The following is a 15,029-nucleotide window of genomic DNA, read 5'->3' as shown; positions in this document are numbered from 1 at the left end:
TATACTTTTTTGCCTTTTTCAATACTGATAATGAAATAGCCTCCTGAAGGTATGGGGGGAGCTACTGAAAGGTATGTTCTTGGCGTAAAATGCATACTTTTTTGCATTTTATCTATAGTTTATGCTATCAAAAATGTGTTTTGTTGTAGTTGGCTTTAATATTTTTATAGCTACTTGATCTGATTAATTGCTTTTCTGTTTCAATACTTTTGTAATTTATTGTTCAGCTAAAATTTTTTCCTAGTGTACCCAGTGTCTTGGTCGATGAAAATCATTTATTTTCATTTGACGTGCGAATATCACGGTGGAAAAATTACTTTGCTGTAACGAAATGGTTTTTATTCAATGGAGTTGAAGTATTTTGTGTGAGTTTGTGGATTAGATAATGGAATGCCACCCGGCAGTTACGTTTGCTGTACCATAATTTATTTTATTGTGATGATTTCAGTTGGAGTAATGGTGCCGATATCTCTCCCTCACCCCCTTAATTTGACACCAAGTACTATATACTTTATACTAGTATTATATACCATATACCTACTACTATTATTATAAACTATGTATGTATTATATTTTATCATATAATTTTATCGTATTTATGATAAAATTTTATTGAATTATATTGTATCGTGTAGTATTTTATATTATATGCCATTCATGGTGAAAAAATGAGAGGGTGAGGTTCCCTGTGCTGATGATTTTTTCACCTGGCTATTTCATTATCATTATTGTAGCAGCTTAAAAATAATACGCAGTGTTCCATAAGTTTTTAGTTGAGAAGAGAGTGGTTTTTTTGCTCAATTTTGCTCATCGGAATTCACTTTGTAGTTCATTTTCCCATACTTTGTTCACTCTCCTGAAGGTCTTTCATGCAGGGGGTAGCTTCTGAAAGGGGATTGCCTCAGCGTATAATGGATTCGAAACATTATGCCGTCAAGTTCATTGATAAGCGGTTGCTTGACCGTTTCACTCACGTTTTCAATTCCATGCGATGACTTCATCAACTTTACATATCCGTCATCGTGAAAAGTTTCATATATGTGATATCCCCGTTGTGGCTGGAGAAGGTTGCAGTGTCTTACGGATTGGAGCTATTCATGAGACCGGATAAACTTTCCATCACACATTGGATGGAAAGCTGTGCGAAGAGGTTTGTTTTCTGATTCTTCTGTACTCGATTGGCTGTTTCTGCTAATTGGCCGACTGGTTTATTTCATTTCCGTCTTCAACGCTGAAATTTTAATACGGTAGTATTATGGATTGAATGTTGGCTGATCCTTGCATTTGTACTTGTAGATTTAAAATTGTGAAGCCGTTACAAATTTTGCTTTTGTTTTGCCATAAAGCTCCCATTACAACTCTGTCGAATAACTTAGGTATTCTGGTAACTATTGGTTATCTTCAACCTATGATGTAGGAGTCATAGATATCGCGGATTTAATATTATTCATTTGTAAGATAAAATATAATTGGATAGCTTACCCTATCAAGCTGATACGAATCTATACCTATCACTGCATCTATATACTACCCCCAGTTCTCCTCAACAGCCTAGTGGCGGAAGGTGTTAAGACATAAATCATTAAACTGCCAGAGTACTGACGAATGAAGGTGCGAACTGTGGCAAATTTGTCTGCCCAATTTCAACCAAGCGATTATCATAGTCCCTTATTGTTTAGGGGAAAAAATGAATTCCTTTACATATTAAGTCGGTAAAACACCTCTCATATTATAGTTTCAATTGGATACAGAAAGTTAGTTCGGTAAGAAGATGATAGCCTTGTCGACCTACTCATAGGGAAAGTAGAGGTGCTATTACATTGTGTGATATGGATGATGGCATTTTGAGTGTCAATCCATGATAACGTAGTTATGGATTAAGTCTTAGAGGAGGAGTTGATTTTTATCCGTTTTTTTAGGATCGCGGCTACTTACTTCACTGCTTCGTATAAAAATATATATAGCACCGCGGAAACAAATTTGAGAAAAAAGTTGGTTTAGTGCTCCTGAGATGAAAGCGACTGTCTTTTTACCATCCAGCATTCCACTTTCGACCATCCCTCTATCAGACGGAGATGTGGAAACGCTCTATAAGGCTTTGAAGGAGTTTGGGTTTGTTCGTGGGCGGTTTTTCAAATCTCTATTTAATTTATTTTGAGTGAGTAAAATTTCATCCCGATTTTTGCTTATACTTTCATGAAATTATTCCTGATTTCCCAGTTCTCTTCCACCGTGTCTGCGAATGAAAAACGTGCTTTTATCGTGTTTGGAGAAATATTTACGAAGAAAATATGATAAATGTAATGCTTCCATTTAAAATCGAAAATGCATGTTCCTGCATAATAATGCAGGCAAGTTTTACAATGTCTAAGAATTCTCAGTAATCCGAGCGTCAAGTCAGCATGCACATTGAAACAAAGTTTCAATGTGCATGTGCATGCTGAGTTCACGCTCACATCTCAGTACTGGCTCATATTTACGAGGTGGTTTTCCTGTTAAGTGGACATGTAAGGTAGACCAGCAAAAGTGGAATGTAAGTGCCTCAGCTGTCATTACCGGTTTCTCAGCCCGTGCTAAATAGCTGGTTTGAAGATTCCTGTCGCCTTGTTTTAGCAAACAACCGAACGGGGTAGAAGAAATCAATGCAATGCTAAATATTTTCTTTCGCATTTTTCGCTTGGAATAATTTTTCACTCGGCATCCGGAGACGTATTATCGATGATGGTAAAGAAAAGATGAAGTATCATTGCCACCTGAGATATCAGATTTCGATGTGAAACGCCTAGCTCATAAAATTAAGTTTACCCCGGAGATTTATTACGGAGAAACTGGATGATGAATAGGGTGGTTTCCTATTATTTTTTTATTGCCTAAATCGAAAGATTATTACTCCTGGAGTACGTACTTCACGCTTTTAGATTTTTAAATGACGATATCTATTTTTCGCGATTAAATGAAAAGTGAAAATTTCAAGCGCGCGAAAACGCGACGGTTAAGTAGGAATGCCGGGAAATCTCTCCGTACGACGTATTTCTGGTTCCCGCTGCCGCCCTGTGAGGTGACCTTGAGGCGAGGCTTGGCGCTGATACGACGCAGGCTGCTAGCGGGTAGCTGAGTACCCTGCTGGCTGGTAGCGATTGGCTTAAATAAGGATTATTAATACCTTATCAAACGAACAAAACTTTCCGACCTTAGCCAGTTTTAATAAGTGATTATTGAGACATGTTTCCCTGAGCTCTGCGCCTCATGCATGCCTTGGTAGCCTCAGACGATGTATAACTCCTATCTTCTCCTATGGAAACTAGGTCCCTGTGACGTCACGTGGAGTGGCATCGCATGAGCGCCAATCTGGCCCTTTTCCAATGAGGATAAGGCCCATTGCCATTCGTCTAAACCGGTATTTCTAAAACGAAATAATTTGTATATTATGAATACGCTAATGGTGGGTAACGAATCGCAATCAATGCCTTTCGTTTTCTTTGATGAAGGAAACTACCCTATTGACTTAACGGATCTTCGTGGTTTTGGTTTTATTTTTTTAGCATATGTTGACATCGGCAGTATTTGCAAATTTCTTGATCTTGAAATGAAGGTAATTATTTTGTTACTGTGCGTAAGATACATAGCATGAACTATCCGAGTCTCTGATGTACTGCATCATTGAGAGTTTATGGAGTAATGCTCTTTTTTGAATCGCTATTTTACAATTTTCCTAAAATATCGGAAAATCATAATGGCAGGGATTTCTAAACGCTTAAAAATGTTTAGCGAAATTATACCCATATTGCAAACATTTTCTGTACTACGTTGATTATTTGATCTTTTTTAGGGTCGAATCCTAATTCCTATACATCTTTAATGTGTTTATGAATTATATAGTAGATAGTTATTTTATCGTACTTGCAAAATAAACGAATACATTAGTCTGGCATATTTATCATAATCTAACTTTAGCTGAATTTTCTGCATGAGTGCGTAGTTTATTTATGAGTTATTTTGTGCTATTTTTTCGAATAGTCAAGTTTTTTAAAAATTACTTACAACTCACCTCTGTATCCGAAGTTCAACATTCCAATTGCCAAATATATTTCCGCACTTGATTATTTGTCATGCATGGAAACCACTCATTCATTATTATATTTTATCACCGGTGCACCCATTTTGAATTTCCTAAGTAGCGTATAGTCTTCTTCCGCCTTTACTATTAGAGTAAAAGTTACTAATACTATTACTGAAGTAAAAAAATGCAATTTAATTTTAAAATAATTTTTTTAGCAACAAAATGCGGTCTACCCTCGGACACGAAATTAAAGTTTTCAATTCCGTGTATTAAAAATATTAATGCCAACCTCCTTTCATTGAAAATGTATAAATCATGTAAAGGCCGTTTTACGCAAGGTCTGGAATTGTGCATTTTAGAACTGCATTTATTTTTCGTTATGGCGTGCAAATGTACAAATGCTTTAACAAAATTAGAACAGGAGCTATTTTGCTATATTTCATCCATGCATTTCATGCTAATTTTATACGTTGCATTAAAATAAATTCCTACTTTAATGACAGCATGTTTTGAGAGAAAAGATTGATATGATAATTTGGTGGCTGAGAGCGTTTTAGGAGACATAGCCAATGTTAATTTTTTTTCTAATTTCCTGTTGACTTTCATCACTCATAAAATGCTTAAGAAGTTCAACTTACATTCCTGCTCGAAGTATTTTAATGATAAGAATTATAAGTGGAAGTATAATGATGGAGGGAAATACGATTTCGGTGAAATTGCCCCTCAATACTCCCTAAGTAATAGTGTCGCCAAAATGTTCAATGTAACGCGACCTTCTTACGCAAAATAGGCCACGAAAAACAGGATGTAAAGTTAAATCCAAAATAAATATTGTAGAGGTGTATTTCGCATTATTTGCATGTTCATGGATAAGAAAGTAGTTTATTTCGCCTTAAACGGTGCGAAAGTAAATTCTTTCTGGGAAAGGTGAAAAGAAACATAAAAAATATAATTTTCCTTCGATTCAGTAAAATGCGTGGAATATTGCAGCACTACAGGACCTATACATATCAGCGACCAGTTAAAGTTGCTCAATACAGGGAAAATTTGAGGAAAAAGCACCCTCTTACTTTGAAAATGCTGAGTTACTGTAACCGCATCCTGGATACGCGTTCAGGCTTTAAAAAACATATCCTTAAAAGGGGCGGGTGACGACGTATTGACAATGGTATGGCCCACACCCAAGGATCCATATTAGGGTTAAAAATGTGTACGTCGAATGATTCATATAGGGACTGGTTTGTGATATCTCTTATTTATGGGACGTTGTTTCTGATGAAAAGTTTCACGTTTCGTATTTCAAAAGATACTGATTCTTTCATAATCACTGTTAAATATGTATGCATTTGCGTATTATTTTAGCAGAGATAAATTCATACTAATGCGTGTCCATTATAAAATTTAAATAAAATAAATAAAGTATAAAAAATAAAAATGATTTCTTAGTCCTTCACCTATGTGGTAATAAAAAATCATATTAAAGTCACAAACGTTTGGTTTAATGCAATTGATCAGAAAAAGTAAAGTAAAGTTTTGATTGTAAAAACAAAGTTAATTGAGAATATTTATATGGAAAAAAATCGCCAGTGGATGTATATTTCAAGTTTATCATCATGGAGGATATAATCTTGTGCACCACTATCATCGACCTTAGTATTTATCTCCGTGAATATAAATTTGCCTAGTATCTTAGAAAGTGAATCTTTTTCACCTTACGCCAAAGATGGGTTCAATATATTTGTGCTTCTAAAACTTAGGCAGTAAGAATGCTGTGTTAAAAATGCTATTTCTCACTCAATAACAGACATTTCCTCTTTAAAAAGGAGTTATCTTTTAGGTACATTATATTACTTCCATTCAGTTTGTATTCTCTAAGTCATTACGTCACTATATCGAAACTGGCACCTATAAGTCTCGGAATAGCTGCTGTTACGGCAAATATTAATTTTAAGTCTTTTATCCTAAAAAAAAAATGCATTTCAGACTCATGATTTTCAGTTTCACCTCTCGGAAGTAAGACAGTTAATATTTTCTAGAGTACAACAACATTTTATTTGGGAATACTATTAAGAAATTCCATAACTTTCCCTAAAATTTTGACATCCAGTGACATGTATAGTTGATAGATAATTAGGATGGAAAAGGGAAGACTTTTGTTACCACGAGGCCGCGTCATCCATATAGATATGCTCTTGTGTCATGGTATACTGAGATACAACCTTTGAGAATGCATTAAGCAAGATTACGTTAGTGCAGGAAGCATTTAGCGATGCAGTTGACCATTTGACGACCAAGCTATTATTGTGAATGCCTTTTTAAAATGCACATTATAGCATCATGATGAGGAGGCAATTAATAATTTTACTACTATAGTAAAATACTTAAATTCAATGTGTGCTGATAACGCGACATTATCGTATCGTTCAGAAGTTACAACTTTAGTCACTTCTGACGCAGGAGGTACGATCGTTAGTACCTTATTTGTCAAAATAATTTCTTTCTGCCGGATAAAACTCACTTTTACGACTACGAGAGACAGAATATGTTTTTATATAATATTAACAGACCAGTCTCAGATGATAAAAAAGTTAAGAAAACACAAGCCATTGAAAAATAGACTTTAAACTTTAAAACAATATCGGACGAAAACATAAAAAATACCATAAAAATCTTCGGTTTTCTATGATTGGAATAGCACGATCACTAAAAATTCTACATTTATGATAATATTAATTATTTTTGACTTCGGCTCACTTCTGTGAAAGTTAAGAACTAAAACCTATAGGAGCCTTCCCCCGATTTTGACGGTGTGCGATTGACTGTGGATATATCGATGGCTAAGTTCTAACAACACGTATCTCAAAAGTAGCAAATTTTCAGGAGAGCAAAAAAACGATTAATTTTATTTTACTTGTATACTGAAATTAAAAACCAAAAGTTTAAAAAACTGAAAAAGAAGCATTCATTTTGAAACAAAGAGTTGTTTTTTTGCTTGTATTTCATTTAAAAAAATGTTATTTCACTTTGTTTAAGATGCCGATCTCAAACCGGCCGAATTTGAGATAGGACGTGTTGTTAGAACTCCGCCATCGATGTAGAAAAGTATTTATTATTCAGGAAAAAATCCATAAGAACAAAAATAATAATAAATTACCTGAATAAAAGTTAATTTGCTAGCACATTGAATAAAAAAATAGATGATTACAACGAAGATAAACTGAAATTTTTGAAATTTCTATTCGTAATTTTATTCTATTTCATGACATGACCAAAATTAGCAAAAGTATGGAATCTAAGTAAAAAAACGGCAAATCCAACGAAAAACGGCTGTATTAGCTGTAAGTGGTAGGTAGGCTGTCAATGGCTTTTGGGTTTTTACTTCACTTTTGCTTCGAATTTTATGATTCATACATAAACAGAATTTTAATACCGGTGAACGATAGGTAGACGTGTTTTTTCAACCCTTTTTTATTTTCCCTTTTGCTTACGTTATGCGTTTAGCTGTCTCTGGCGAGATATTTGGTTTTGCGTTTCTGTTCAACTTATTTAAACATATTTTAAGCCACTCGCTTTAGTTTTGCTTGCGTTTGATGCTCTGGCATTCCTATAACGGGCGATCACACCGAAGAAATTACGGTTTGCATTCGCAATTCCAAACCCGGTTCTTTAAACCACCGCTCGCTTCCCCAAGCAAATAACTCCATACATCGCCGATAAGCGGGCGCGCTTCTTCATTTCTATAAAATGATCACGTCCGTGCCAGTTGACAAAAAAATACCATTTCGCATGCCATTCACCCGACTTTTTATCGCGTAATACGCCAATTGTAATTCAGCGCATCGGTTTTTAATCATAAATTCTCCGCGACACGTGAATCATCGTCCTTTCAAGAGAAAATATTTCTGTAATTAGTTTCCTCCCGGAAGGTTTTATGTGCCTTGTTTTTTTACGTATTCTTTTCCGAAATCTTAATTGAAATCTTTGTGACTTATGACAGGCATTGGGTAAATTAGCCCTGCGATGATTTACCCTCTGACTTTTAAAACCATTTCTTTTACGAATTTAATTTCATATGGCTATTATTCGCTTCCCCAAGGAGGGAAGCGAATAATAGCGTATAATAAGGAGCCCAGCAAAACATTTTTATACGAGCTTAAAAAAAGTTTGCTGGGGCTCCTTATTATAGTGCATTTTATTTTTTAATTACTGATTATGAGTACTATTCTTCATTATTGCCTCAAATTTTCACCGTATTATTTATAACATGAAAATTTCAGCGTACCTGGATCAAAAAAGTACTGAGACTAGTAATAGTTGTTCGTGTTCAAAATTAAATCCAGTCTATCACCCTCAGATCATGTAAACCGACACATCATAAACCAAGCGTGTTGCTCGATAAAAATGAGTAATTTACTAATGATTTTTGCTAAATTTTATAGAGTTAAAAATTTACGTATTTTACCGTTTTCCTATCTTCCTATCGGCTGCGATACATATTTGTCATGTGAAGCCGGATGTTGTTGACGTCACATACGGTTCTTATCCAATAATTGCGATCGATATGCCATATTTCCTTTCTTTGCTTGCCAACGGTCAAATTGGATAGATACTTATCTGAGTAAACTACATTTTTACGAATGTTTCGAAAATATAATTTTCTATATTATGGCTATGAGGTTGAAGTTAGACCGATTCATTTTTCAAAAAAGTATATTTTATCTTAAAACCACCGAATTGATTGATGAAGTTAAGATATACGGTGCTAGAGTACAAGACTCCATTTGAAAAATAATGGCCTTGTAAAGAAAAGTGTAGGTGTTCAGGACGTAATTATCAGGAATTATAGTCGTCACTCGTCCATTGTACGTGAGTTAATGCATGTCCTGCGTAGAATGAGTTACAATATTCTTTGGCATCGGGGATAATGGTCCTATTGTTGGCCTATGAACCGCGACGGAATCGCACATTAGAATTAATGTATGGCGTCGGTCGATGAAGACGAGGTAGGGGAAGCTGTAATTCAGGAATCCTCGCGTTGTGGCAAGATCACCTGGTGAGTTGTTTGACATTGTATCATTCTTCAATTTCACCGGTATCACTTAATGTATCATTCTCATTTTTTTCTACGTATACCTTCTGGTTTTTCACTTTATTCGCCCAAATGTCACTCGCACAATCCTTCGGCGGAATTGATGATAATCGTCAGAAGACGAAAGTGATTCTTTTTTGCGAAGCATCGCGAGCTTGGAAAGTTAGGTACACAATAAAAGTGTTCGGGCACTGACTTGGGCAGGTGGACCAATTCGAATGTTTCATACACATATTGAAGAACAGCTAATAATGCGGTGAAGGAACCGGGAAGAGAAAAGCATTATTGAAGGAGGTGATCATGGTATGGTATGGCATTTTGTGGAGGCAACTGATATTTGAGGACGTTTGCGCATGAAGGGAAGTGTGGGCAAGGAAGGAAAGAAAGAAACTCAACGTCGGCTTTAGCTTGCTCTTAACATAAGACGCCAAGGGGACCACGTCTAAACCTCCCATTCAACGGACGGAGTGTTGCGCTTGAAATGTCATCCACACTTCATTCAAGTACGGGCAGTCTCTGAAAATTCTCTGCTACCGCCGGGATGTGAATCCGAACCGTCGGGGTGAGAAGCCAACATTATAGCCGTCACACCAACCCGGTCCTCGGAGGTGTTCATGAATAGGAAAGTGCTGATGAGAGGATTATTGAGTAACAGTGTAAAGAAAAGACTGCTGAAGAGTATTATTTGCATTGTTGCACTGCAAGGTGCGGAAACATGGACGATGATGAGACGAGAAAAAACTGGAGGCGTTCGAGATGTTTTTGTGGAAGAGGTGAAGAAGGAGAAGTAAACGGAGAAGAAAAGAAACAAGGGAGAGCTCGTCTTTCGCTCCGAGAGAAGGAAGAGTGTGGGTTAAGGTAAGAACAAGAGATACGGAAGAGACAGAGGGTTAAGATGACGCGAGTACTTGGCGGGGAGGGGATTTGAATGAAACCGTATTAATTTGTAAAAAATGTTAGTGAAGCCAAGTAGAGGAATGATGAGATTAGCATTTATTTTCTTCGTTGAAACTTTCGCGGGCCATTATAACTGTTGATGTTTTTCGGATGTTCCCCGCATACTTATTGAGTTTGTTGCTCGATGTTTCTTGTCACTTTTTCTGAAGAAACACACAATACCCTCGGAAAAAGTGACCAGCAATGGACACTAAACGTCGAGCAGCAAACCCAGTCAGTAAGCCGGCCGAAATACCCGAAAAACACCATCAACAGCTTTGTTAAATGAGACATGCAATATTTCAACAGGATTACAATATCTCATTCAAATAATATTAAGAAATTCTGCTCATCTTGCCGCCTATAATTCAAGATAATCATCAACACATGATAGGATTGCTGGATAGATTGAGAGGAAATAGGCTGTACTGAGAATGGAAATTGTAAGCACAATTTGGGGTTGGAGGACAGGCGGGTTGATTCGCAAAATGCTCCATGTGAGCCTCCCTTAACCGATTATACATCCTCTCCAAAATCGGATTTACATTATTCTCTCTTTCAAATTTCTAATTGGTGCATGCTTCTGATCCGTTAATTCCCCTGTCCACTATGGGAGGCGAAATCACGAGAGGTTATTCCAATAATGCACTTCTCTCTTAGGAAATCGGGTTGGTGTGGCGGCTATAATGTTTCTCTGCTTCTCACCCCGGCGGCTTGTGTTCAAATTCCGACTGTTGCAGCGAATCGTCCGCGACTGCCCGATCCCTGCTTGAATGTGAGGTGGAGGACATTTCAAGTGTAGCACTCAGTCCGTCGGGTGGGGCGTTGAGCCGTGGTCCCCTTGGCGCCTGACGTTAAGAGCAGGCTAATGCCGACGCGCCGCTTTTCTCTCTAACCTTCCTTCCCTACCCTTCCCTCATGGCGCAAATAACCTCAGCTGACGGTTGCTTCCTCGAAATATCATACGTATACCATACCACTTCCTTCTTCCGCTTGCGTACCGCACTCGCTTTTACATACTTACCTCCTTAAATTACTCTACGCGGTAGGATCCTTGTCGAAATTTCAATGCAGTTTTTCTAATATTTTAATAAAAAATTCTTTTCTTAATAAAACAATTCCTAAACTAAAATTTCTAAATTAAATATTTCTAAACTTGTTAGATTTGGAAAAATTTCTGCAAAAATGATTTATTATTAATATCAAATTAATCCAAAGTAATGGTTAAGGAAAGGGTAGGTAAAGCGAATAGGGTTAAATATTCTACAATTGATTTCCATACTTATAAATACCACAATCAGAAGGAATAAATATAATAATAGCATCATTAGTTTTCCGTTTTTCCTCCTATTTTTTCTAATGCGCAATCACATTGTGATATACTGGCAAGCTCAGACCCAAGTATCTGTAATGGACGTGAATCAGCTTTCTTAAGCTTTTCTTCTCCAAATTTGATAGTTATAACAAATGTATGCATATAACTATTAGCCTGTCAGTTACTGCACGATACTGGCTATGCTAACCTGAACAGTTTTAGGTTCTGCTGCTTCTCGATTTGGGGGATGTTGGTGAGCTGACTGTTGTGGTCCTTTTGAAACGAAAACTTCATCTCCTTCTCCTACTTTAGAAGATTTTTAGCACCAGCGACATTTTAAAACGTTTACCTTGCAGTTAAAAAACCCATCGAGAAATATTTGTTTTCCAACAACTATGGGTCCGGATCCATGTTGTGCATAATTTAGACTGTAACTTTTTAATTCTTTTAATTTAGACTTTTAAATACAAATTCAGTTCCCATGGCAATCATTTTTTTATATGGGCTAGACGTGAATCGGCTTCTTCAGCCTTTATTTTCAAATCCTACTGGCCTGATATAACAAATATAAATATATTATTTATAATTCAATTAAAGGTATATATACTCAATTATAAATGCATATTGGTATAAGAAAATTTTAGATATTAGTATAAAAATAAAATTAGAAAGAATGAATAATGAGAAAGGTATTTGAAAAAAAGTACCTTCGGAAAAAACATTATTGGAAATTTTGGTTTAGAAAAATGGCATTAGTTAGATTGATCGGGGAGTACGTGGTAGTTTTTGCTTGGGTTCTCGGAGATCGTGGATTTTCCTCCCATCACGTCCACTTCTCCTAGTATCTCTCTCTAACTCCGCGGCCTTTCTCTTTCACTCCCGCCCGGAGCCGCTGAGGAGCACGCACCGCGCATGCGACTCCAGAAAACTCCCTTTTCGCATCGCAACAGTCGCACGCTGTAAGTTGATGAGGATAGACGTCTCCGTCGCTTACAATATTGCATACCAATGTTTTTAAGGAAATAATGATAATGCGAGGACGTCGTCCGTCGTCCTTGTGAATTACTTTCCGATGAATGCGAGGGATTCCTCTTTTCCTCGCCTCTTAAAGAGAGAAAGTACTGTGTATCCTTCATTAATAAGGTGTACCTCTTTCTTTTTAGATGATGATAATAATATTCCTTTATTTTATTTCTCGCTGTCAGTTAACCAGGATTGACGTCTCCTTACTAACAATATCGCATGCCAATACATTTGAGATAAAAAAATGATAATGCACGAAAGTTGTCTAAATATGTAATGCTTTGTATGAAATAAAGTAGATTGCTTTCCCACGAGTGCGAACAATTCCTCTTTTCTTCTCCTTTGATGAAGCGAGAGAGCATTTTTTTCTCGCCTCTAAGACAAAAAGTGCAGGATCTTCTTAATTAATAAAGTGGACCTCTTTCTTAATAGGTGATATTAATATTACACCATTTTATTTCTCTCAGTAAATTGATCAGGATCGACTTATTCATCTGTATTCAGTGCTCTTCAATTTTACCTCATACCGTTTATTCTTCTCCCCATTGCGTGTAATTTGCCTTGTCCATTGTGCTGGATACTTCTTCCCTGGCCTATTCTTTCTTTACGTCGTAATAAATGGACTAAAAACTGTGTTACTGCCTTAAGAGTTAACGAAGATTCAAACTTCAGTATATTAAAATCACCGAACCTACTGATTTCGAAATAAATTTCGTAATTATTGCAACGAAAATCTGTTATTAATAGACGTCCGATTTCATCCAACTTAGGACACCATCAGGCTCCATTTGCCAGTACTGGAACCGAAGTTCTCTCAAGTCCCTCAGCTTACTTCATGAACAGCAGGCAAGAATTGACGATGAAGCTGAACTAGAAATTGTTACACACCCGTAAGATGAACAAAGTGAAGATTCACAGCGACCTTTTCCTGCAATGCAGACTGCCATTTTTGGTAGCACTCATACATTCAGAAAATTATTTTCATAAAAGTGGCTCTAATATTACAAACGTACGTCCGCATTAAATTTTCTCACGGAATTTCAAAATAAAAGCTCCAGTTAACCCTATATCCTTTGGCATTTGGTTGAGTAGATTTTTGGTGACTGCTGGGTCCCTGCTTCGAAGTTTTGTGTAGGGTACTTCAAGTTCAGCAATCCGTCTTTCGGATGGCTCGTTAAGCCGTGGTCCCATAGGCGCCTTTCGTTATGAGCGGGCTAATCCCGACGCTGAGTTTCTCTCCAACTTTCCTTACCTACCCTTTCCTCATGGCGCAAATGACCTAAGCTGTCAGTTGCCTTCTGCAAATACCTACCTACAAAAAATAATGTTGCTCAGGCCCTTTTTTAAGGTTCAGTATTCATTTGAGTACATTGCTATTCATTACAGGGAAAAGTTGAAGTTGCCTGAGGTAATGCATGGATTTGGAATGAAATATTCGATTCGGACTCTACTTCTTGAGCTTTTCATAGCGTTTGTCTTCGGGATATGGTAATAGGCTATCCATCGCAATTCCATTAAAAATGTGAGTGAAATAAAGAGGATGAAACTCATGAATCGTTTCATTACTTCCATAAGAATAAATGAAGGATATTGCTTTGGAGAAAAAAAGCTAATGGTGAGCAAAATGCCGTCATAAAATATTGTTGGGATGTTTCTATAAGTACGTACCTTGGCTTTTTTAAAAGTTTTATTGTAAAATAAGAGAAAAAGCTGCAAATTCTATGATCGCTTCTTTTCTCTCAAACCTAATTATTACGGCCATTCAACCTAGTTTTAGTTCACGCAATAACTGTTTGAAAAATTGTGGCCTCAATGCGAGTTATTTCATAAGTTTCTTGTGATATTGTTTGGTTTGAAATCATAGAGAAATTATGGCAATAAATTGGCTCCATTTGTATTTACGATATGATTTTTCTCCATCTCTGTAATAGGGAATACGGCGCGAGCTCTTAATACGTTCATAGTGGTGAGACTTCTTTTTTATTTGCTATATTGATTGTTCATAAGTATAAAAGGTGATTTTATCGCCTTATCTGAACCTTTTCTGGAGCTTTAAAAATACAATATTAGAGTTATCGAATTTTTGAATACGTAAGGGATCGAATTTTTAGATATTTAAGGGCATGATTCCAGAGAATGTCTTCTTGTACAACCCCACCATAGAAGAGGATAAATGTTCAAAAATGAAGTTTTTAAGGAATAAAGTACTTCGGTTCATGGATGCTTTTAAACGAGTACGGAAATGCAGTAATCAAATAGCACAATAGAAATTTGATGTTAATTGAAGGTCGAATTCAATGGCTACGAAATCTTGAAAATGTGAAACGAAATTGTCTTAGATTTGCACGGATATTATCGTTTTTGAAGTAGCGTAACTCCAATAAATACTGCATGGTACCGGTAAAATTGCACAACCGCCAACACACGAGCTCGAATTAATGCAACATGGCTGACATGGTGCCAAGTGACTGGCGTATTGTGCGACCGTCGAATGCCCGAACGATTCAGGGCCAAAGTATACAAGATCGTAGTCCGCCCAGTGGCCCTATATGGAACAGAATTTTGGCCAGCCACAGCAAATCAAGAACAGGCCATGCATGTCATGG

Source organism: Ischnura elegans, chromosome 6 (genome assembly GCF_921293095.1).
Source record: "Ischnura elegans chromosome 6, ioIscEleg1.1, whole genome shotgun sequence".
Classification (NCBI taxonomy): domain Eukaryota; kingdom Metazoa; phylum Arthropoda; class Insecta; order Odonata; family Coenagrionidae; genus Ischnura; species Ischnura elegans.
The sequence above is the reverse complement of the archived record's forward strand: the minus strand, read 5'-3'. Positions refer to the sequence as shown.